General features: G+C 45.9%; 1 long non-coding RNA gene across 1 annotated transcript; it reads right to left on the reverse strand.

Annotated features, from left to right (window-relative positions):
- Positions 1-550: 550 nt before the first annotated feature.
- Positions 551-24,606, reverse strand: LOC118355248 (uncharacterized). The gene is made up of 4 exons (XR_004817325.2): positions 24,384-24,606; positions 21,484-21,669; positions 2,116-2,158; positions 551-1,458 (listed from the first exon to the last, which is right to left on the reverse strand). It is a non-coding gene; the product is annotated as an uncharacterized LOC118355248 (long non-coding RNA).
- Positions 24,607-25,817: the final 1,211 nt, after the last annotated feature.

The following is a 25,817-nucleotide window of genomic DNA, read 5'->3' on the forward strand; positions in this document are numbered from 1 at the left end:
ATTTACTGCCACTGTAAGATGTTTTACAAACCACCCTAAAAGTCTAGTAGTTTAAAGCAAGACTGTCTTATCTTGCGTGGGTCTCCACGTTGGTCAGCCAATGCTGCTGATCTAGCCTGGGCTCCACCCATCTCAGGGAAGCACATTCATGCACCTGTGGTTCCCTGGAGGGCAGCTGGGGGAAGCTGATCTAAGATGACATAAGCCTGGGTGACAAGAATGATTGGGGCCTCTCCCCACATGAATTTTCACTCTCCAGCGGGCTTCCCCAACCTTACGTTCGGGGTGGACATAGTAGGATTCCAAGAGGGCAGAAGCTTGCAAGTGCTTTAGAGCTCTAGGCTCAGCACGGACATGCACTCATTTGACCACACTTTGTTGGTTAAAGCGAGTCACAAGGCAGCCCAGACGCAAGGGCTGAAGAAATCAATTCTCCCTCTTGAGGGAAGAACCAACAAAGTCCCATTGCAACGCATTGAAGGATTACGCTCATTTTCACAGTCAATCCCCACCACGTAAGTCCAATTTTAAGATGAAGAAAGAAAATGGATGGAGTTTAAAGATTTATTTAAAATGTTATACAATTGCATTGTGGCGAGGGTTGCACAACTCTATAAATTTACTAAAAATCATTGAACTGTATACTTTCGATGGCTGGCTTTTATGGTATGTAAATTTTCCTCAGTAAAGCTGTTTAAAAAAAGCTGAAAAAAATTAAATCTGTTGAAGATCATTCAACTCATAATCCAAATCTGCATTTAAACTCAGGTATTCTAGTATGAAATTCAGCAGTCTTTCCAGTGAACTATATTTATCAGACATAAAGTATCTGATTTTCAGAATCAGAGGGTCTAAGGGTGAAAGAGATCTTCTACAGATTATTTTGTTCGTCCCTCTTTCTTCAAGCAGTCGAATGTGTAAGCCTTCTGGTGCAGGTGCAGACTTCTCTTCTTAGGCTGAAAAATAGAAACAGCACTACGAGAAACCTGAGCCAGGTGGAAAAAAACAGGTCTCGTCTTCTCAAATGCTTTTAGGATCCAGGATGATCGGTACTGATAAAGAACTCGGACCCATTGTTTTTGGAACCAGAAGCTGCAGATGGTTCTTTCCATTTTAGCTCCTCTCATCTTACACTGACCATATCCTTTTGCCAGAGTACCTAGTGGGCTTAGATTCTGGTATCAAGAGCAAGAGCATTTATCTTCTTATTTTATTACCCAGTGTCCAAATCGAAGTGTCCTCCTTGGAGCTGAAAGTGGTTGCAGTCAAATTAAAGCTCACCTAAGGAACTTCTTTTGGGATTGAAAACCTCCAACAGGAAGACACTGGGAATAACGACAGTTTGTAAATGGTGGGTTTGTATAATCGGGGTCGTTCTCTTGTGCGCATGAAGGGATCCATTAGAATAACAAACAAATGGGAAGTGCCATGGTTTCCTCTTCTAGGTTGGTCTTGTTTCTGGAGGGGAAAAAGTGAAATCCTGAGGAGATGCATCCCAGCTCACCATCAACAGCTTTGAAGAGCAAATTGAGTAGCTCTCATCAATCATGCACAGACGGCATCAAAAGCTGCCAGAGGAGAATCATTCACCCGATGTCAGGCCTAGTCAGGCAAATGTTATCAAACGCTCCTGCTCGATATCATAAAGCAGCATCACCCAGAGAAAAGTACATAAAGAAATCGGATCATGTGAAGAAGAGAGGCAAGTAAGGCAGAGAATAGGATGGAGTGGCAACGAGGGGAGGAGGGAAGAGAAAGAGAGGAAGCAAGAGGGAGAGGATGGGAAGCAGGAGGATAGATAAATAGACAGCAAGAGATAGCCAGCAAAAGCTGGAGCAGACAGCAAGCCCTGGGGAAACAGGAGAAAAACCAATCAATGGCTAAAGAGAGGCTAAACAGAAAGGAAAGCTTTATAGGGGCGAAGGCCATGCTGGCGGCCATCTGGCCTGAGGACTCGCAGGCCACAGAGACTTCAATTGGAAGTGAGAACAGTTCCCTTTCTGCATCTGGAGGAGCACCATCGAATCTCCGTAAAAGGCACTGAATGGAAAGCAAAGCAAAAATACACACTCCCTCCTCCTTCTTCTCCAGCTCCCCAGATTATCCCTCACCTACCATGAAGGGCTATTTGATCATCCTGGCCGGCTTTACTCAGGCTCTGAAAATCAGAGGGAACAGTCATTAGGAAGCCAGCCCGATGTCCACCTAAGCCTCCCACTGGAGTGATTTCATCTTTTATTACAACAAAGCTAAGGCAGTCATGTATCAGCTCAGGCTGTAAATCTGCCTTCTTCATAGATCAAGTTCGATTTTCCAACTAATTGGAGGGAAACAAATCCACTTCTGGGTCGAACCAAGCAAATTTCCCCTTTCTTGCGAAGCACCTGGCTCTGTCTTAATCAAGAGGTAAGGAGCCGGGTGCCTGTGTGTTCTAATGTGAAGCTTTGGGGAGCCCAGTGTCAGTGAGGGGTCGGCAGGTCTGAGAGAGGGGAGTCCGTGCAACATGGGAACAATATGAGGAGTGGGGAGATGGAGGGGCTTTCTCCAAAGCAAACTTTGCTCTTTATACCTTTTCACCACATAAAGAGATACTGGAAATAGCGATGCATTGAGAAACAGGGCCCTGAGACAGCCTGGCTCCTGGCACCCTACACACATTTGCTAAACTAAAGCAAAGATACTGGGAACCGTTTGAGAGTGGTTCCCAACACTTAACTGCAGGGCTTACATAGGAGCTGAGAGACTAAGTGATAAAATGTACGAGCCAGCCACTGACATGCATCATTACATATAATCCTCACAACGACCCTACGAGAGAAACATCTGTCTTATTACTATTCCCGTTTTACGGATGAGGAAACAGATGCCAGAGAGGTCAAATGATGGGCCCCAAGTCATAGAGTGAGAGCTCGGAGCTAAGCCTCACCCAGGGCTGGTCTTCCACAGCCACCATGGGTTGAGCAGCGTGATGGAAGGGCAGCGTGTCTCCTGTCCACCTGGAGCACTGCACGGGATGGAGAGGAAGGGGACAGGTCAGAGCCTCAGTCCAGTTGGGCAGGGGCAGGGCTCTGAGTAAGATGCTAATGATTCGTGTCATAAAGAAGATGCCAAATTTACCATATGAAATTTTTCTGAGCTTGGGGAAAATGGTGCAGCCATAAGCCAAGACAGAAGGCAGCATTATTATGGGCAGCAACAAGTTTAGGGAGCTCTCTAAACTCTTCTATTTCCCTTTATGAAAGCAAAAGACCAGAAAATTATCCATAATTACAGAGCCATCAGCAGCGAATTGCGACATCTCTTGCATGGGCCAAGGTGGCAAAGGACTCCTCAGCATTCATCAGTGTCCTAAATTCCTCCTCCCGCCCCTGCTTGGCCTTGGCCACCCCGGCTCTAGGCAGCCCACCCCCCACAGCAGTGGGGGCTGGAGCACAGGCTGTGGGGGCAGACAGACCTGTGTTCAGATCTTGTCTCTTGATCCCTTACTACCTGAGTGACTTCAGACACTTGGCTCGGTGCCCGGGAGCCACTTGCCTCATCCGTAAAATGGGACACTACAAGTTGCCTTAGACCCAAGTGACGTTGGGATAAAACAAAAAGATGAATGATGAATGCATGAGGTCGAGAACAATATCTAGCATATAATAAGCACTCTTTCCCCAAAGCTATCATTATTGTATTTTTTTCCATCCCCTTCATCTTCCTTATTTGAAGCTAAAAGAGGAAGAGGCAAACCAAGTGCAATTGCTTACATAAAAGCCAGATAGAGCCTGGCTATTCCACCGGAGGCAATAATTACAAAGCTGCTTCGGAGCACAGAGAGTTCCAAGAACAGAATACACATTTGGAACGAGTTCATTAAAAAATTGCTTACTCATAAAAGCTGCTATCGTTAGAGCCTGACAAATGGAAGACACAGCGCCCATAAATAAGAGGCTGGCGGTAAACAAGCCGACTACACCAAGAGGTCGCTTGATTTCTCTCTTCCCATCCGTCAACCGTTTCCTAACCTTTTATGGGGTTATAATAACAAGTTCAGGTAGGTTTTATGTGCCTGTTTACTCTGAGTTTTCCCCCAACTCCAAATAGAGGGAAGAAGTTTCCAGATGTCTCTGCCAGGACCCGGAATGGAAGGGGAATGAGGCGGCCCTGCTCCCAGGGCTCTGGCCCAGGGTGGGCTGCAGGCTCCCCCCACCCCTCGGCCCTTCTAGAGACCTGGAGCCCTGGGCACCCCCGCTCCAGCACCCCCTCAGCAGGCCACTCCAAGAAGAATTGTCTCCCCACCAGCCTGTACCCCACTGCCTTGCTCCAGCCCAAGCAGGTCACCCCCGTGGTGCTGGAGGGAGTCCCAGCTGGGAAGTCAGGAGATCGGGGTGGTAGCGCAGCGCAGCCACTTGGGAGCCAGATATTGTCACTGAACTGCTGCGAGCTTCGGGTTTTGTGCTCTGTAAAATGGGGGTGACACCGACCCCCTCTCAGCATTTCTGGGAAGCTTAGAGAAGGTTACACCCGAGAACTTTAGCTTGGAGAGTCTGGCACGTGTGGCCACTGCTGCAGTCAGCCAATCACGGTGATTAAGCGCCCCCAATCCAGGCTGTGTCCTGTGAACTTGAGGGGAAAGGGCAGTGGGAAGTGAGGGGAGGACCCCCAACTATCTGCCCTCAGAGATTTGAGTCACAAAGAGGTAGAGACCACTGAGACTTCAAATTGCTTTTGAAGAGTTTCTAAGTGCAAATACGACCAAAGGAAATGGGACAAAGAAAGCTGGGTCCTGTCACCCCTCCCCTGCACCACCCCCCAGCCTACTCCATCCCTGCCAGGCTGGACTACACCTTGTGCCCTTGCCCAAGAAGACCAGCAACATCAGAAAGGAAGCAGCACAGTGCTTTTAACAGGGCCTCGGGCCAAATAAACTTGCCAGCATTTACCAGAAACCATGGCAAATCGTAAATTCTTATGTAATGAAAGCCAGTAATTTCCACGCACTCCTTTCTCACCCAAACCCCACCTCCCTGACTACTGTTTTTCTGGAGGTTAAAACAAAAAGGACGTGTCACTTAGTTACACAAATCAACAGCCAGTTCAAGCTTTGAAACCTTTATTTATTTTGTAAAAAGGGGACTAAATACTAAGTGATACCTTTCGGGAGCCAAATAGCTTCCAAAACAAAGTTTCCAGAATCCCAGGCTGGCTTTCCGTGTGTGGGTGCTTGGAGACAGGAAATGGCTGGCTTGGGTTCCAGTATGCAAAAGCTAGGCTTTGAGGATCCGCTGTATTATTCTAGAAATCTTTATCAAATCCCCGTTATGTGCAAAGCACTGTGCTAGGCCCTAGGGTATAAAGACACGTCCTACACGTGCTTATTTCTTGCTCAACAGAATCACCTGGGGTGGCAGGGATGGTATATAATGCAGAGGCCTGGGTCCCACCATTAGATAATCAAATTTAATTGAAATGGGATAAGGCCCAGACCTGTCATTTCTTTTTTTTTTTTCCACAGGTGAATCTCATGCTCAGTCAGGGTGGACAATGAACGCACAACGAACAATGCAGGTGGGGTGGGTATAGGAGTCCGGGCTGGAAAGGAGCAGGGCCAGTCCTGGCAAGCTTGATTCATTCCCTCCACAAAGAGCTACAGACCAAGGACTGTGTTAGGTGCTGGGAATACGAACGAGCCTAAGACCTGGCTCCCGTTATCAAGAAGTGGGCAGAGTAATGAGACAAGTACAATTATTCCGTGTGTAGGTTCTGGGATGAACTTGAGCACACAGGCAGCTCCTGGCTCACTCTGACAAGCCAGAAAAGACTTCTCAGAAGAGAGGATGCCCAAACCACATCCTGACAGAAGAGAAAGAGCTAAGCAAACATAGGGACAGATAGAGCAAGCATTCTACCCTCCCAAAAGCCCAGAGGCTAGAGAGAGCTCCTTGAGTTCTGGGAAGTGCTGCAGGTGTACAGAGCCACCAAGCTGACAGTGGAGGGCCGGCTGCTCAGTGGGGCAGGATCAGAGCATGATGGGCTTCCTCCCATCCCAGGCCACTTGGCCACTTGGCCACTGCTCCTTTGTCTCAATCCTCAGCGGAAAGCTCGGGACCCGACACATGATCAACATGTAATAACTATTTTTTGGACAAATGAATAGAAGGCAGAAAACAGAGCTCTGGGGCAAAACACTTAAGAGCTGAAGAAGAGAACCTGCAAAGAGAAGGTGTAGTCAGAGGGACAGGAGAAAATGAGATTAGTGGAGATTAGTGGTCCAGAAACCCAGGGAGGACAGAACTTCCAGAAGCAGGGAGCCAGTGTCAAAGGCTGGAAAGAACCCAAGGGAACACAAACAAAAAGCCAGCTGTTGGGGAGCGACAAGGTGGTCATGCGCAGTTGACCTGAGGGCCACTGCACCCTGGTGCTAAACAAGAAGCACGGTGGTGGCAAACTCAGGGCAGAGGGGATGGCTAAGGGAAGGAAGGGACTGTCCAAGCAGACTCGTCTGTCACGAGGCTGACCCACAAAAGGGCACATGAGAGGTGAGAAGGTGGTGAGAGAGGTCAATGAGCCTAAAAGAGGGTTTGATTTTTTTTTTCTTCTCGAGATGAGTTTTTGTAACATGTTCAACTGGAAGTTCCTGTAAAAAAAGGTCAGACACGTAGGACAATGTGCCAGAATGAAAAGAGCAGACCTGCCAGTACTGTATGACTCCAGGACCGTTCTGTAACCTCTCTGAGAGCCCCAGTTCTCAGCAATAAAACAAAGGACAATAACGCTCAAATTGAATGGATATTGTAATAAGTAACTCAAATATGCCTAGTGCATGATTGGCTCCTGTAGGTTTTTATGGTAGTTGTGGGTTTTTTTTTAAACTTTTGATTGAAAAAGGAGGCCCACTTGAAAGTTGGTGGGGGATGGGGTGCCTGGGTGGCTCAGTAGGTTAAGCATCTGCCTTCAGCTCAGGTCATGATCCCAGGGTCCTGGGACTGAGCCCCACATGGTGTGGGGTGGGGGAGGAGTGGGAGGGGAGGTCCCTGCTCAGTGGGGAGTCTATTTCTCATTCTGCCCCTCCCCCTGCTCGTTTCCTCTCTCTCAAATAAATAAAATATTTTTTAAAAGTTGGTGGGGGAGAGACTTGTGTTCTCTCTCTTCTCTTAGGAATTCAGTCCATAAACATCGTACCTACAGTTCATTTTCTTCAATCAAGTAAGGACCCTGTTCCCTGCCTCATAAAGCTGGGGCTTTTAGATTTACTAAGAACATAACAGTAGAAGACACTTGCAAAAGTTGGAAGTGTCGCTGATGTGATATGATTACTATCCAGGCGATACAAAACAGAGAACCTTGAGAGGAGTGACCAATATTTCCTTAGAGTCAGGTTGAATCATGGGTTCATCCTTAAAAGCTATGAGACCTTTGGGAAGCTGAACAGAGTTTCTGCATCTTGATTTCTAAAAGTACCAAAAAATTTTTTAAGTGTATGAGGTTCTCTGAATATAGTGAATGTCAATAAATGTTACTCTCTTCTCTGATCTGGACATTTTAAAAACAGTATTATCTTCCATCTACATAGAGTAATAAGAGTGGGATTTGGCTTGGTTACAAAGGAAAGATAAGGTGCAGATTTAAGTATGTGCAATGATCATTAGAAAGCTAAGGAAGTAAAAGCAGGCTATTTTTAAACCAGGCTAGTCTGGGGAACCTTCGTGACAATTTTTTAGCTTTAATAACAGGCCACATATTTAACAGAAGTCTTGATTCAGTCAACTCTTGTGCCAAACTAGCACCTTGATCAGAAAATAAAGATCGGTCTCTCTTGGGGCACCTGAGTGGCTCATTTCCTTAAGCATCTGCCTTTAGCTCAGGTCATGATCCCCGGGGTCCTGGGATGGAGCCCTCAATGTTGCACTGTACTCCCTGCTCAGCGGGGCCTCTACTTCCCCCTCTCCTCTTACCCCTTCCCTTCCCCCTGCTCATTCTCTTCCTCTCTCAAATAAATAAATAAAACCTTTAAAAATAAATAAATAATAATTTTTAAAAATAAAAACCAAAAAAAAAAAAAAAGTTCAGGCCCTCGGACTCGATTCTAAGCTCCTTGAGGGGACAAAAACAGGCCTTACTTACAATTTCCCTCCAGCTCTAGGTTCAGTGCCCGCTGAATCCTTAGGAGGTACTCTACAGTGGAGCTGGGGAGACCAGGGCTCCAATCACTGTAGCATTCTACGAAGGTGCCGTGGACAAAGCAATGCACCCTGCTTAAGCAAGTGTCCTCATCTGTAAAATGGGGATGCTTCAAGGCAAAAGTTGGAGGAAGGAACAGAGGGAGGGTCTGTAAGGAGCTGGGCTGGTGACCATCAGCACATCATGGGAGCTCTGCTTGTTGATAAGGCTAGAACCACCCAGCGTCCCATACAAGGGAGCCCAGTGAAATCAGGGTGCGGACAGAGGAAGTAGAAAATGAGCAGTCAGATCTTACAGCTAAAAAAAAGAGAGAGAGAAAAGAAAGTTCAAGTGAATTTTTTCTCTATTTCACTAAAATAATATGCTCCAAGCCTGAAACCTTTTTCCTCCTGTCTACTGCCCAAAACTCATTTCTCCAACAGAGATCTAAGCTACCATAAATCCCAGCAGGGGTCAAAATGGCTGACACAATTTTAACTACAAGAGAGCACAGCATAAATGGCATCATTATTATCCCCAAGGGCTGCTCTCTGCCTTTTCGAGGGGACAAAAGAAAAAGTCATATTTTTTAACAGGGAAATATACAGTATTTCAGAATTTTTGAGGGACAGATTCAAGAACTCAGAAGCTCAAAGGCTGTTAAAAGAAAATATGACCAGACTTAAAGGGAACAATCTTTCTGCTTTTTTAAAGACTCCTTACTGTTGTTCTACCCAAAAAACCTAGAGATACTGTTTTTAAATAAAGTCTAAATAATGTCCTATGATTGCATGGTCCTCTCTGTTCCTCTGTGCTTTATAACCAGATCTCTTCTAGTAGCAGGCACTCACTCCTTCACTGGGTCCACATGCTTTCTCCTGGGGAGCTTACCGTGCAGTGTGATTCGGACACTAACTACCCAGAGCTACCTCAGGCTTCATGAGTTAAGGGCACAGTCACCAGACAAAGGCCACAAGTTCAGGGGTCCTCGGGAACCTGCACTTGTGAGCAGCTGGCCAAAACGCAGGGGTTCCCATAGCTCCCTCAGGCTCACTAATTCAGAATGATTCACAGAACTCAGGAAAGTGCCGTACTTACATGAGAGTTTTGTCATAAAGGATATAAATCCCCAGGCTGGCCAAACAAACATACATGGGACAAAACCAGGGAGGGTCCTGAATGTGACACTTTTGTGTCCTCTCCCAGTGGAATCAGGATGCACCACCCTCCTGGCACATGGATGCATTCACCAACCCAGAAGCTCAAGCAAGCTTCAGTGTCAGAGTTCTCATTGGGGTTTCATTATTCAGGCATCATTAATTGAATCATTGGCTACGTGGTTAAATTCTTTTCCCTCTATTCCCGTAGACTGGGCCACAGTCACATAGTTCAAAGCTCCAATACTCTAATCATGTAATGAGTCTTTCCGGCATGGCCATCCCCCATGATGAAACTATCTAGGGGCTCATTATGAGTCATTTCATTATCATAAATTCAAATGAGGTCCCAAAGGCCCACCATGAATAACAAAGACATTCCCATCTTTTTGGAAATACCAACAGTTTAGAAGCTCTACTCCCACGAACCCAGGACAAAGACAAGAAAAATACTTTATTGTACAACACAAGGGAAGGTTCTAAAAAACTTAGAAGTTAGAAGGTTCTAACTTCTAAAAAAGTCACTACTAATGCTCTAGATCCAATGATTGTTTACCTGTTGACACTTTTAACAATTAAAAAGTTCCTTGCTGGCATTTCAATCTCAACTTCTGGCACCATCATGCCTGGCCAACCTCATTTCCAATATTCCCTATCACAAAGTCTGCACCCAACCCCTCCTGCTGTGCCTCAATTTCTCCCAGAGAAGTCATGGAATGTTGAGATAACCTCAGCAGCATGGATGAATGAGACCAGAAGAGGACCTGAGACAGAACCCACTCTGATATTTAAGAATAGGCAGAGGAAGAGCAGCCTATAGAAGAGCCTGAAGAGGTAGTGGGGGGAATTTAGCTGCTGCACTGCTGCATGTGGTCCCAGAGACCCAGGAAACAAGCTTCAACACGCAGAGAAGGACCAACTATGTAGTGTCAGCTACGATGGGGAGGTCAGAAGAATAATGGCTAAACATTTCCAATAGATTCAGCAGTAAAACAGTCATCGCTGACCTTGCTGAGAGCAATTTCAGTAGAGTAATAAGGGCAGAAGCCAGATTACAGTGGGTAGAATAGAGAAGGGAGAGGAAAGAAGTAGAGCAGCAGATATATATGTCTCTTTAAACAGAAAGCAGTCCCTGCAAGGTGCCATGGGACCTGACAGGAGCTGGATCTTCAGGATGGAAGATGTAAATGTGTTCAGGTGTTGATAGGGAGAGGCCAAAACGGAAATGGATGGGGTGGACTGTAGAGGGAAGAGAGAGGGAGCATCTATCAAGCCAGGCTACCAAGACCTGGGAAGAAGAGCTCCAGAGGACAAGTGGAAGGATCTGCCCAGATGGGGATGCTCCTCTTCCATGACAGTGGGAGTCAAGGAGGGAGGCACGGAGGTAACTGTCACACTAATTTATAGGTTTGGGGACAGTTAAGTGGCAGAAAGGGAGTGTTCCCATCATTGGCTTCTTCTACTTTCTCTGTGAAGTAGGAAGCAATGCCATATGTTTAACCTATGAAAGTCAAACATCTGAGCGAAGGAGGCACGAAAAAGCTAGCGGAGGGAACTAGACAGAGAACGGGCTAAGGTACCATGCAACCATCACAGGGCTCCAGTGTTGATCCAGGAGCATCCCAGACCTGCGAAGCTGCAGTGAAATTCATCCGTAGATATGGGTTTCTCTACAACAGGAAGCAAAACTGGTAACAAAGGCTGACAGTTCATCAGAGCCAGGCTTAGGGTTTCACCAACCGTGTAGAAAAGGAAGCCAATGGCACAACAAGATTGGCTGGACAGAGGCTGAAATAACATGAAGCTGGACAGGGGGTGAGGAAAGGGCTTATAGTTATGAAGAAGGCAACTAAAGGGAGACCCAGGGCCTGAGAGTCCCCAGTTTGAGAGATACAGATAGTGTAGACTATGGAGTGAAAGCAGAAAGATCAAAGAGATTAGGATACGACTTAGAAGATGGCCAGGTCCAGGGTGGAGCCATGCATGTGTGGGGCTCAACCGGAGAAGAAGTGAAGGTCACGGTCCATGAGAAGCCCCCAGAATGAGGAAGTCAGAGCGGTGCTGAGGCACCCTCATGACCCCTGAGCTAACCCAACATGAGGCAAGGGGTTCAGATGCAGGAAAAGACTGCGAGCCACGTGCCACTACATTTAGTGAAAGGGAGGAGGATGAAGAGATTGTTACATGATGATCAAGAAATACAGCAGAGACATCACAAATGAGAGGTGTAAGGGCCAAATCAGACCAAGAGCCAGGCTCTCTCTGGCTGGTTGGGGTTTTTTTTTTGCCTATTTGTTTTATGATAAATGACTTCCCACCATTTAAATATCAGGAGAGTGCATCTAAAACTCTGTATTCTTTAGACGCCTGGTTGGCTCAGCAGTTAAGCATCTGCCTTTGGCTTAGGGCATGACCCCAAGGTCCCAGGATCAAGCCCTGCATGGAGCCCACTTCTCCCTCTGCCTCTCTGTGTGTGTGTGCCTCATGAATAAATAAATTAAACACACACACACACACACACTGGATTCTTTGGAAGGCTGCTCCTAAGAACTATCAACATCTAGCAATGTGGGGCTCATTTCCCTCCACCATGATCTCCAGAGCAGAGGAGCAATTGTGATCTTTGAGACCTTTGAGACCAGTTGTGACCTTGCTGTCTCTGGTTCACCTGAGCCCCCTTCGGTGCTCACCCAGGGCCCTGGCAGGCCCTTGCAGGCATTTCATTAGTGATCTCTAGGAGAGGGCAGGAAATGCCATTGAGCATGAGCCTTAAGTGGGCAGAAGGGTTTCCATGAGTCATTCTGGGGAGTCAGAGTAGGGAGCAGAGCCAATGCCAGCTGCTGACCCTGAGTAATGGGAGAGCACGCAGCTCCCCTTGAGAAGGGAGAGGCGGGTTCAAACAAGAAGATGGAGGGAGTGGTCAGTGAGAAGTCAGAGATAATGACTGAATCTCTTGCTCATGGAAACTCCAGAGAACAGACATAAATTTGTGGTAGGAGCAGGGCCAGGGAGAAGAAGCACAGGGCAATGGTAAAGGACAAGGGGAAGCAAGTGCCTGGAAGTCCCTTGGGCAAACGGATATTTGAGATGTGAGGCATCTCATGTTAAACCTCAAAATTTTCTGATTAATACTTCTTGGGAGCAACTTGGTAGTCGGGGGGTGACGTCACCGAGCTGGACCCTGGGTTCCCGAGGCAGAGGGACTGCCAGGACAGCTCAGGAACCCCTAAGAAACACTCTGAGCCTGAATCACAGAAAGCAAATTAGACTGAACTTCTCACCTTCTTTATCCTCCACTCGGGCCCACTGATCCCAGGATCTCGGTAGGAAGAGCCTCAGCCTGGCACCTGCCCGTTATCCAAGGTAAGAACCCTCCCGACGTCCTTCCCAACAACATCACCCTTAGTGACCGTGGGGGTGGCGCAGAGCCCCGACAACCAGGGCACGAAGGAGCGGTGAGAGCACAAGCCAAACACGCGCTGTGTCTACTTCAAGATTTCACCAGAACTTGGCTAAAGGTCCCGGAAAAAGGCATGCAACTCTTCTCTTTCCTCATCCCTCACCACATGAGCTCCCGTCTCCATCCCAGTAAACCTCCCAGGAATACATCTCAGCCAAAATCGTATGTCTTAAATGGACTTCACTGAGCAGGCCGAGAAACCTGCCCACCCTGTTAGAGGACCATGTCCGGGGAAATCATAGTCTGGTGTTTAGACACCCAACTCGTAAACCTCAGGCACACAGCTCGTCAGCACGGCGAAGAAGGCCTACGTATGAAACCAGATTAGAGAAAGCATACGTGTTTCAACCTGCTTTGCTCAAGGAGCCTGTCAATGGAAGAAAGCATGGTGGCTTACCCCTCTGACAATAGGCAGGGAGTCATCAAAAGCTCCCTTCTCTTTGCAAGCAGCAGAGCCTCTTCCCCTGCTGTTGGCTCATCTTACAAAGAGCTGCTCGCCCATCCCTTCCTGGACTCGGTCCAGCCTCCTCCTGACAGGGCCTGGCAGGTGTCAGGACCCCATGGACCCAGGGGCCCTGGGAGCTTCCTGCAAACTCTGGTGCGGCACCGCGGGGCATTGGGGGACATGGCATGAACTCAAGAACCAACGCGGAGACAAGGCTGGTCCTTTATGTCCCTCGCTCTCCAACAGCGTAGAGCATCCCAGCCCCTCTCTAAGGCCTTGCTATTAAATCTTAAACAAACTCCGATTGATCTTTGATCTTGGAATAGCTTTCCACTTGGATTTCTGGTGGTAGATTTCCTCCTCCTTTTGCCTTCCTGCTGTTCTCTCCTCATCAAGAAAAGAAAGAAAGAAAGAAAGAAAGAAAGAAAGAAAGAAAGAAAGAAAGAAAACAAGAAAGCAAGCAAGCAATAAAAGGAATTAGAGAAGAACTCACAGCTTCTCACCTTGTCTCGCTTCAGTCTAAACAAGAAAATGTCTTATTAAAAATAAAAAAAAAAAGTGGGGGTGGGCTGGGCAGGAGAAAGGTGATATTTAATTTTATTGGGGAGAACGAATCATTGCTGGAGAATGCCTGTGGCTAAATGAGACCATCAAGCCGAGAGCAGAGCAGCGAACCGCGTGCACAAATATGAAGTAATATCTTTCTACTCGGAGGGAAACTGACACTCAATTTCAGAAGCTTCTGGCAGGCGGCTCTGAGTTTGGAGAAATCACAGCCACCTCCTTGGAACCATTTACCACTGCTTCTACTCTCTGCAGTGAAAGCTTAAAAATGCAAATGAAATGGGGCCATTTAAAGAAAAATATCCCTGCTAACAGTGCTCTGGGAAAAAAAAAAAAAAAAGCCTATAGCTCAGAGGGCAATCTTAAAGTCAATGAAACTCGGCAGCGCTGGATGATGCTTCATTCTGATGGATAATATGTGCTGTGCTTCCCTCTCATGAGTTTAGAAGTATTTAAAGAAAAGGGTAAAATCACCCTGTTTAGGAGATTAATTTCTTTTCTGGGGGAAAAAAAATGTCTGTTTTTGCTGTCACTTCTGGTCTGGTGAAAAGTAAAAACCAGAGCTTATTCTAAATGTTTGCTGCCGAACATTACCAAGTGTAGGGAGCTGGGGGGAGAAAATCCCAACCCTGAAGAGGTCAAGTCCTGCTCCATCTCTCCGGGGCAAAATCACGCTTTATATTATACAGGAAGCCATCGTCAATGTAGTTCTGGAGGGAAACTGATAATTTGTGCCACTTTTATGGGACACTACATGTCAGGGACAGAGCTTAGCACTTCCCATGACTTCTGACCTCTCCCCATGCTGGCACAGGCAGTAGGTCTTACCACTCTACCCATTTCACAGGTGAGGTAACCAAATTTAAGGAGATCAACTAAAAAAAAAAAAAAAAAAAAAGGAGATCAACTAACCTGCTCCAGGTTGCTGGAAAGTGGCTGAGCTCTGAGCTAGACCGAGTTTTAAGTTCAGGCTGTCAGCGCTGGAGCCAAAAGCTACAATGCTGTGTGGCCAACATCCTCTCAAAGCCACTTCATTTCATTTCAATTCTATTCAGGAAGCCTCACCACACCGTAACATTGACACCATTCAGTAAATTATATCTCGCTCTGAAATGTCTTTCTTTGAAGACTGCACTTTGAACACAAGGTCGTCAGGATTTGATGAGCAGGGGCTATCAACCTAGATCTGAGGGACCAGGTGGGAATGGGCCAGCCAACCAAAGGATATGTGGCACTTCCTGCCCTTCGTGTGCTTAGGATCATCTCTATTAAAGCCATTTTATTCAAAAGAAAAACCTAACATTGATTTGGAGCCGACATTCATCTTAAGGCAACTCGACTACATTTTCCCACTTTATGGCAAGATCTTAGAGCCAGGCTGCCAACATCACCACCTTCTCTAGTTCTCAGGTAAAAAGTGCAATCTGAATCTGACAAGTACTGCTGACCCTTGAACAACATGGGGGTTAGGGGCACTTGCCCCCCACCCCTCAACACAATCGAAAATCTGCATAGAACTTCTGATCCCCTAAAAGCATTGATAACAGCCTACTGTTGACCAGATACCTTACCAATAACAAAAAATAATTGGTTAACACAGATTTTGCATGTTACCGGTATTATATGCTGTCATGGTATCATAACAAAGTAGGCTAGAGAAAAGATAATGTTATTAAGAAAATCAAAGGAAAAGAAAAGACATTTAGAGTACTTTACTATAAAAAAAATATATTACTGGGGGAAAAAATAGCGACGGTGTAAATTAAGACTATCATTAAAAAAGCAGTTGGCATTATCTTGAACATTTAGCAATGTGTATCCTACAACACCAAATTTCTACCCCCAGGTACATTCGCTAGAGAAATTCTTGTACCTGAGGACCAGAGGTCATGCCCATGAATGTTCCTAGCTGCAGCGTCTGTAAAAACCAAAAGCTGGAAACCATCCAAACGTCCAACAGTAGAAACAATAAATAAATTGTGGCATATATACACGAGGGAACACTCTGATCTATTGAAAATGAATTAATTACACTTTCAATGCATGTATCAATGCCAATGAATCTTGTAAACCTAATGAGCTAAAGAGAGAAGTAACAAATGAAAACATATTATATGATATACAGGCCTTTCAAAACAGGCAAAACCGAACTATGTTGTTTAGGGATGCATGATAGATCATAAGGCTATTTCTGAAAAGGCAAGGAAGCGGTCATCATGAAAATCCGGAGACGGGTCATTTCAGGGAGGAAGGAAGGGATCTTGATGGGAAAAGGTGCAAGGCAGGAGTGAGGAGCTTCTAACGTAATGGCCATGTTTCAATATTAGACCCAGATGGGGGCTAAATGGGTATGTATTTTTTTAATATTCATTAGACCATATATATCGCAACCCGTATTTGTCATGAAACATGGTCTTATGTTTGTATGATATATGGTATATGAATACACTCTTGCGTAGATGATACGCTATCAAGAAAGGATGCTGCCTGGCTCAGTCCGTAGCATGGAGGAAGCCTCCGTTTTCATGCAATTATAGAAGTTTTGAAGTCACTGACACAGTCTCCTCTAATCCTGAAATTCCCTCCAGGACGTGCCACCATAAGGCTGTCCAGCTCCTGCTTGGATACCTATAGTTATGGGAAACTCAGGACCTCTCATAGCAGCTCATTTCTTCTGTGGGTTTTTTTTTTTTAAGTTTGATTCTGGAGGCAATGGAGTCCCGGATTTATTAATTTTTTTTAGCTGCAGTAGGACGTCAATGGTATAAAATATCGCCCTCTTCACGGTTTTTAAGTGGACCGTCCTGTGGCAACTAAGTACATTACAGTGTTCTGCAACCATCACCACCACCCATCTCCAGAACTTTTTCATCTTTCCAAACTGAAATTCTGTCCCCGCTAAATGACAACTCCTTATTTCTTGGCAACCACCATTGTACTGTCCGTCTCTATGAAATTTGACAGCTCTAGGAACCTCACATAGGTGGAATCCTACGGTACTGATCCGTTCATGACCGGCTTATTTCCCTAAGCCTGATGTCCTCAAGGTTCATCCATGTTATAGCATGTGTCAGAATCTCTTTCCTTTTTAAGGCTAATTTTCCAGTGTATGTATATATCCCATTTTGTTTGTCAATTCATCCATCTGTAGACGGACACTTGAGTCGCCTCTACCTACTAGCCATGTGACTATGATCACGAGTGTAAGCCCATTTCTTCTTGACTACTACTGAGTTTTTCCTTATACTCAACTAAAACCTGTCTCCTTGTAACTTCTGCCTGTTGTCTTCACTGTATTGCCTTAAGTTCTTGCAAGGCAAATCCTCCGCCTTTTCCTCACAAGGACACCTCAAGTATTAGAAGACGACCTTGACATTTTAGTTACCTCTACTTTAGTCCAGATATTACAAGGTCTTTTGTTATTTCAATCATTCCTCATATGATGTATTCTCCAGTCTTCCATCAACCCAACAGGCTTCTTTAGATACAGTTCAGATTTCATTAACTTTTATGAAAACCACATCCTGCTACATTTTCATCTTCTGCTTATCATCCAATAGAAAGTTCTTCCCCTGGAAAGCCCTCTTTCTTTCAGTATTAACATCTGCAAAACCAGGTCTCCTGATTTCAATGCCTGTGTGATTGATTTTTTGAGTTTCAATGCAACAGATTAACATTTTAGATGTGTTAAATCTCATCTTCTTGAATTTGGTCCAGACTTCCAGTCTACTGAGATCACTTTTAACGTTATTCCATATGACTCTTTGTCATACAAAGAAATTGAAAATCCTATTTGTTACTGTGTCCCTTCGGAGTATTGATGCAGTAGTGATAGAACACAACATGGTTAAGGTGAAGGTAAATTTCACTGACCTCTCCTTCCAGATTATCATTTATTAACATTCTTTAACTGCATTAATTCAACAACAGGAAGCCCACTGAACTACAACATCGCTTAATACACCTATTGGAGTTTTATCCACTAAGATATCACAAAAGACTTTGTCGAACATGTTGCAGAAATCAAGACATGCTAGGTTTGTGGACCTTCCCAGATTTGCCAATGTGGTTGATCCATAATAGGTCCATTTATGGCAGCAGTATCCATGCTGGCTGCCAGACATCACTTCAATCTTTTCTAAGCATGCCTAAAGCATGAGTCTCACATACTGCTGAAGAGTTTTATCAGATCTGATGTCAAGTTTTCTTGGAGTTGGCTTCTAAAACTTCCTTTTTGCTCTCTCTGAAAATTAGAAGACTATTTTCCTATTTCCTGTATTCTGGAAAACTTTCCATTCTTCATGATTGCTGAAAATAAGAGTTTTGTGATTTTCATCTGCCAGTGTATTGAATACATGGGGATGTAAGCTCCTGGACTTGGACACCGTGAACTGATCAAAATGACTGCATATTAATATCTCTTACCCACTCCTAATGCACATATTCCAACTTTTCTCATTTGACTTCTCTCTTCCTGATGAAGAGTGAATTTAAACCCCCATTGATCTTCCATCTTCTCTAGTTTATCCATTACCTTCACAATTTCCTCAAAGCAACTGGCTTCATCTGTTCTTGGTCATTTTAATTTTCACTGTTCTTCTTGCACTATTAAGCCCTTCCGTTGGTTGGGAAAACAAGACTTGCAGTCCCCACAAATAGACAAGGAGGAAAAAATAAATATCCAGGTACCAAGACGCACAGGCTTTGATTGGTTCTCTCACTGTATGGTGGAGAAGGTCTCTTCACACCAGCTGTGCAACTACTATTAAAATTGGCATAAGAGGACAACAGAAAAAAAAACTGGATTATTTCAAAGACATGTAAATCAGACCCACTCACTGCCAGCTTATTAACCTGGGGAATATCAGGCCTCGATGTTTTTATAATTCAAATGATGAGCTGGACTCCATCTCCTAAACATGGGCACAATTGCCCCTCTGGACGGGGAAATTCTCAGCTGTGTGAAACTACACCAAAACATGTGGTGCGGAAGCATGTAGAATGCTTAGCATCCATCATTTCAGAACAGTAAACTCAATTGCGTCCTCAGTCACTGTGACATTCTAGAACAGCCATATGCATTTCCAAGTGCCCCTGGTTGAGACCCACTGACAGAGGATCTTTAAAGTCCCTTTTAGCTTTGAATTTCTGGGTCTATAATTCTTTGCAGACAGAAGCTTTGAAGTTTTAAATCATTAATAACTCTATGTTAAGTTTTAGTCAATAACATATTACATTATTGAAAGTCATTTTCTGGATGAAATAGAAGTCTGCTTTTTTTTCGGCAGGCACACAAAATTTTTCTCCATTTTTTTAAAATTAGCAGGAGTAACTAATTACAAATCTAGACATTCAGAAAAACTAGTACACAATTAATCACTTCAGCCAATCGGCTGAAAACACTAGATGAATAAAAAATGTTGACAAATTCTTATCACAGTTCACAATATAGGAAAGCACGTTGCTAAATCTATATGTCCTTTCCCTTTGTTTTAAAGGAGTGGAAGCTAAACGAGTCTCTTATTCTCAACTGTACCTGGAAATTCTCCTGCAGATCAAAGGAATTTCCCCAAATCCAGGAGAATTATCATCCTGCTCAGAACTGTATATTTGCCTTGTCTCTGAGCAAATAATTTGGTTCATTAACACTCCGCCTTCCAAAGAGGCTTATTCTTTATCCTTCCCCTTCCCAGTACCTTCCTGTCCCCACCTCCCTCACACACACACCCCAGTCCCTTCCCTCACCCCCATCACCACCACCACTGGCATGGCGTACACCACCACCCAAGGAGAGCAGAGCCATGGCCGACTGGCTTCCCCTCTGCAGAAATTGGCACAACTACTCCTAGTGCAATGCAGGGGTGTCTGCAGCCAACAAGCGCAGAAAGTGTTTTCCCTCACAGCAGAAGGCTAACCTCCTACAAAGATACCTGGCCCCTTCCAAGTCTTCGGAGGTAGCCCAGACAGAGAGACAGGGTTGTGAAACTGAGGACGCCTCTTTTCTTTGCTTTTTCCCCCCCCTTTTCTTGGTAAGAGAGTAAAAATGGGGACCAAGTGATTTTAAAACAATGCATTCTCTCTGGCTTCCTTTCCCTTCCCATCAGCTCAAGGATCTAGCATCAGCAAAACATGTCATGTCATGTCCTGGTCTGGAGACAAAGAGAGGAGAGAATTCAAGCACTTTGCAATGGGTGAGGCTTTGAGGCTCTTCATTTTTCCCATTGCTCTTTTCTTCCTGGTTTGGGGGCAGGGAGAAAGAGTGCAAAAGCTTCAGGGGCTGCACAGATAAGAGATGGGACAAGGGAAGTATGTCCCTAGCTACTCAGAAGACATTGGAAGTTGGGCCCAAACCTCAAATTCATTTTTAGTTTTGTGCTGATTATTCAGCAGAGACAGCCAGCCAGGGGCAGCTCTTCTCCCAGCAGATGGATTCAGATCGCCAGCCTGGATGGGCACCAGACTTTGGACAAAGGCTGTGGAATCCCTATGGCTTCTGCCACATAAAGAAGAAATATGATTCGTTATACTTCCTTGATGACAAAGCCAGTGAAGACGGGCTTACACTGTAGCTGTTGGGATCTAGGTTAGATAAGGAAGTCACTGGCAAGGAGCCCTGAAGCAAAGGAATGTTATGAAGACTTCCAGCCAGAGCTCTTAACATCTGAAGAGCTTCTCATCTCTCTCCTAGGTCTGGTGTGGTCTCTCCAAGAGGTGGTCATTGGTAATAGCTTCGTTTGTCTTTCCTTCCTTTCTCCATTTCTCCCTTTAGCAAACTCACCTTCAACATCTATCATGTCCCTGTGCTTGGAACTCGCAAGAGGGAAAGCGAAACCTTCTCATTTTGCTCCTAATCCAGGTAATTGAGATTTGTGGTCTGCACCCATCTAGTAGCTATGGGGATGGACCAAAAGTGGTGGGTTTCAAGACCTGTTAAGGGTCTTGAACCTGATGGGATTTGCAGACGAAGAGGTTGTGGAGAGTAAAGGATAGAAAAGAATCAAAGGTGACTCCTAAATTGCTGGCATGAGTAACTGGGTGAAAGTTGATACCATTTACAAAAACAAAACAAAACAAAACAAAACAAAACAGCGGGGGACTATTTAGGGAGGGGGACACAGGTTTGAGGGACAAGGTTGGGGGAAATCTGATTAATCCAATTTTAGACAGGTGGAGTTTGAATTGCATGAGAGATATCCAAGTGGGGATGTTCAACAGAAAGTTGGGCAAATGGGCCTTAGACTTAGAACAAAGACTGAATTTCAGAGGCACGCACTCAGGGAATTTGTTAAGTGGGAAGAAAGGAAGTGTTGGTGAAGATCCGTATATCTTTCCAGCCCCCAAAGAGATAAGAAGCGCCACATGAATATCCCCTGGTGCTTTGGGAATTGATCACCGGCCTAGATTTCAAAGAAAGATGCTTAATTAATGAACACTCCATGAAATCACAAAAGGCAGCCTTGGTTGGGCCCAGGGGATCAGCACCTTTCAGCAACAGGCAAACGAACGGCCTTGAGCAGAGGCAGCCGCACAAAGCCTCTCTTTCCATTTTACCAGGCCAAGCCAGTGATGGCGGGAACTTGCAAGCGTCATAAGAGCATATGGTAAAGAAGGCTTTACAAGCAACATCCCCTGGGCTCCACTTAATGGCACCACCAAAACCAGCTTCCCCAGAATGATTTCACAAGGTAGGGAGTTAGCATCAGAGTCAATACTTTTTAAATTGATTTGTTGAAGGGAAGTTGACCTGGCTCCATCCCAAGAGCTTTGATATCTCCCCGTCTCTCTTGGCCTTGCCTCCACTCGCACAGCAGCACCACCAGAAGCAAAGAGGTTCTTCCCACGTCCAGCACGGAGTTCCCCACAGCATGTTTCCTACAGGTAGAGAACTTTGGTGGGTGCTGTTGGAAAAAACGCCATTAGTAAAGGAGGTGGAATGAAATGGCAGGGGCAGAGCTGAGCAAGAGGAAGAAAGAAGGGTGGGGTGTTCCCCACCACCACCACCACCCCCCCCACCACCACATGGCAGTGTTAGGGTGTGGCTGAGGCTGCCCGCCAAGCTGTAAACCTACTTCAGTTCCAGCTGCTTAGATGTCACACCAAGTCCCCCCTCCCCTTGGGGGCTAAATGTGTTTATTCTTGGCTGAGGAAGATTTCAGTTTTTCAAAAAGGAGAGAGGAAATGAGAAATCAGAAGAAAATCCTTAAGATCTTGTTATTAAATGGCACTTAAATTTTTCTGTCAATATAAAAAGCACCAGAAACAGAGATGTTCCCGCAACATCCGACGGCAAAAATAGGCTTCTAGGTTACCAGGAAGTTTTTCTACAGAAGAGGCCATTAAAACATTAACTAATAAAAGAGAAAAATAGCAAATCTCTTTGCAGGATTTCATTCAAGACCTATCTCTTCCCAACTTCTGGCCAAATTAAAATACATGTATATAAAATCTTTAAAAAAAAAAAATTACACCAGAAAGGAGCCCCCCTGGCCTGACTGGTGACAGGGGCATGGTAAGAGTCCCATCATTTTTCTTCTCTTTCTTTTCATTTTGCATTTTTAATAAAGTTTTTACTTTTCATTTAAAAATAAGGTTTGTTTGGGTTTTTTAAAGATTTTATTTATTTATTTATTTATTTATTTATTTATTTATTTATTTATGAGAATCACAGAAAGAGAGAGAGAGAGAGAGTGGCAGAGACAACAGGCAGAGGGAGAAGCAGGCTCCATGCAGGGAGCCCAATGTGGGACTCGATCCCAGGATCCCAGGATCACGACCTGAGCCAAAGGCAGACGCTCAACCACTGAGCTACCCAGGTGCCTTAAAAATAGTTTTAGATTGACTTTTCCTTTCTTTTCAATTTCCTACAATACTGTATCATCAAGTCCTGACTTTGAAAAACGCAGGAGTTGAGGGGGGAAAAGTTGAGGGCTGACATGAGAAACCAGCCGTCAGCCTCCCAAGGGTATCAGTGGCCTCCGCGACAGCATTATTGGTAGGGCCAGAGGAAGCCAAACTCTGGATATTTGCACAAATCAGAAGTGCCATAAAAATATCCCTCATTTTTAGCACTCCACAATTGAGAGAAAGAGCTTCCACGTGCTTTAGTTCATTCTGCCAGTCATGTGACGGTGACCATGCTGTGTTACACACAGGCCCAGAGAGGCAGAGAGACCCAAGGGAATGACTCTCAAAAGGCTGGAGCTATGACTGAAATAGAGGTGTTCTAAATCCAAGCCCATTTGTCATACCCCCGGTACTGAAGAGGGATTAGGGGTCCTGCTGAACGGGGCAAGAGACAGATATTAAGAAGCAGAAATGCCTGTTACAGTCATGCTAAGCCAGCATCTGCAATGAGCACTTCCAAACTGGCCACATGAATCCTTCTTCAAAATGCTGTGCCTCCAGCATGACCCGACACACAGTGTGCAGGCCAAGTGGTAGCCCTCTCCTGCCTCCTCAGCTAAGCCTGAAAACAAGACTTGCGGTTTCCCATGGCTGGTTCCCCATCCCGGGGATGACTAATGCACTGCGGCAAGAAAGAGCTATGGCCCACACCTCCAACCCCAGGCGACCAGGCCCACGTACTTCAGCAAAAGAGGTGATGTGTCTCCCGTTGGGTCCTCACATCACCTAGCTCTCCAGGCCACAGAACGCTGATACAGAGCAGTGCTTCTCAAGCTTCGACAAATCACCTGGGGATCTTGTTAATCTGGGGACGCAGATTCTGCTTCAGTAGGTCTCAAGAGGGGGCCTGAAATGTTGCCTTTCTAACGAGCTCCCTGGTGCTCACTCACTGCTGGCCCCAGGACCTTTGAGTAGCAAGGAAGGGCTGGAGACTGTCAGAGCTAAAACAGTTAATAGAGATGATCCTTCGCAGTTCTTTTCACACTGGGTTCCTGGGAAGCTGGGATAAGGTATTTCACAGGATAATTTCAAAAGCCGAGAGGAAACCAAGAACCCCTCCGCACCCCTGCTTCAACCAGAATGGCCCTGCTCTTCCATTCCGGAAATTGAAATGCTTCATTATATCTCATTTGATAAAAGAGTTCCTTCGTTTTATAAAAGTTTGAAAGCGGGCAGCCCGGGTGGCTCGGGGGTTTAAGCGCCTGCCTTCGGCCCAGGGCGTGATCCTGGGGACCCGGGATCGAGTCCCTCGTCGGGCTCCCTGCATGGAGCCTGCTTCTCCCTCTGCCTGTGTCTCTGCCTCTCTTTCTCTCTGTGTCTCTCGTGAATAAATAAATAAAATCTTTTTGAAAATAAAAGAATAAAAATTTGAAAGCTACTGCGTTAGTACAACTGCCTCAACTTACAGAAAAGGAAGCTGAGAGTGGGTGAGTCATACAAGATGACACAGCTAGTTGGTGGCCAAGCCAAATCGGAGCCTTGGCCTCTTCTTCTCCACCCTAATGTCGCTCTCTTTGGGCATTCAAAAATGCCATGATTCAGTGGTTTCTCTTTCTTTTGGGTTTACCAAAGTAAACCCACCAGAATCCCACAATGCCCAGGAAAGTGGATGTCCTGCCTCTCCCTACCAACGGTTGGCTGTTCAGAGTTGCCCTGCCATCTACACCTGACAAGTCAGGGCAGCCAGTGGAGGAGGGAAGAAGCTTACCTGAGCAAGGTAAAAGTCAGGAGCGTTCCCAGAGGCAAGAGGAGGGTTAGCCATGGAATCGTTCCACAGATGGGCAGGCATGTGCTTGCAAGACCTCAGAATTCCTTGTCTCCTAGGAGGGGCCCTGACTGACTCACCAGGGCACTTACAGACAGCTTACTTCAAGCTGATTTGCAGCAGGCATGCTAGGGCAGCTGCAGGGCCCCAGCCGAAGAAGAAGGCTTGTCACAGGCAGGAGCTGGGGGAGGTGTGTGGGGGCGGGGGGGGACACCCGTCTCCAGTGAAGAGCATGTCTAGTACAAAGCCTGTGACCATGAAAGTTCAGACTCCCTGAGGCCAGTAAGGCTGGGGCCGGTGGGTGATACAAGAAGGCCAGAAGCCCTGGTCCCTGGCTCCAGGAACCCCACAATCTGGAGGGGTTGTGGGGCGGTAAATGGTATATGCGAAACAATTAGAGAACAATACAAAACAGCATGTAATTAAAAGCTAGACTGAAGGATTCAGAAGGTAACAGCCAAAGCAGGTCAGTGCAAGAGATCACCACCGCAGGCGGGAGCATCTGGGGGGGAGAAAAATGTGGTAAAGACCACACAGCGGCACAGAGGATGGGTAGAGCAAGACGAGGGGGGAGAACGAAGTCATCAGTGGTGATCCATGTGGTCAGAAGAATCAGTGGCTGCTATAAACAGCACGTGGAAGGGTGCAAGGTGCATTAAGATCTTCAGGGCAGCAAGGGAGGGCGTGGCTGACTTGAAACCAGACTCCTCTTAGCAGAACCACCACTGATCCAACCCAGGCCAGCCCGATTTCAATCTTGCCTCCACCTTTCCAACAGAACTTTTCTCATTTCTGAAGCTCTAGGGCAACTCCGAGAGCTCTGCCGGGATATAGGCAACGGAAGAAACTCTGCAATGCCACCTCAGGGTGGTCCTGAGCCGAGGTCAAGATCTCACATCCAGAAAAAAAAAATCAATATCTGTGCCTTATTTCTGGCTCCAGCTGAAGCCTCTCTATCCAAAGACTTGGATACACCCAGAGAATAAGATCAGGTCAACCCCAGGAAGGACACCTACCCCAGAGATTCGGAGAGACTAAATGCTTTGTTGGAAACCGCTCAGTTGGTTATGAAAGGGAAATCCATCACCATTTCTCTTCTGTACACTCCCATCTTTGGTCTGACCTGAACGGAAGAGCCAGTCTGCTTAAAATCTCAGCCCCGACGCACGCACAGTCTTCACACATCTACATTTCTAGGTAGGTACGTTTGGGTGAAACCCACTGCCCAAGGAGGCACTGTCCAGTCTATAAAGCTAAGTAAGAATGGAATTGCAAGGCCTTCTACTTCCCGTTTCACCATCCCCCTGCCCCACCTCATGGTACCATCTCCTGACCCCGGCACTGTGTTCAGCCCAAACTCAGCGGCCTGGCATCCTT

The sequence above is a fragment of the Canis lupus genome, chromosome 7 (genome assembly GCF_003254725.2).
Source record: "Canis lupus dingo isolate Sandy chromosome 7, ASM325472v2, whole genome shotgun sequence".
Classification (NCBI taxonomy): domain Eukaryota; kingdom Metazoa; phylum Chordata; class Mammalia; order Carnivora; family Canidae; genus Canis; species Canis lupus.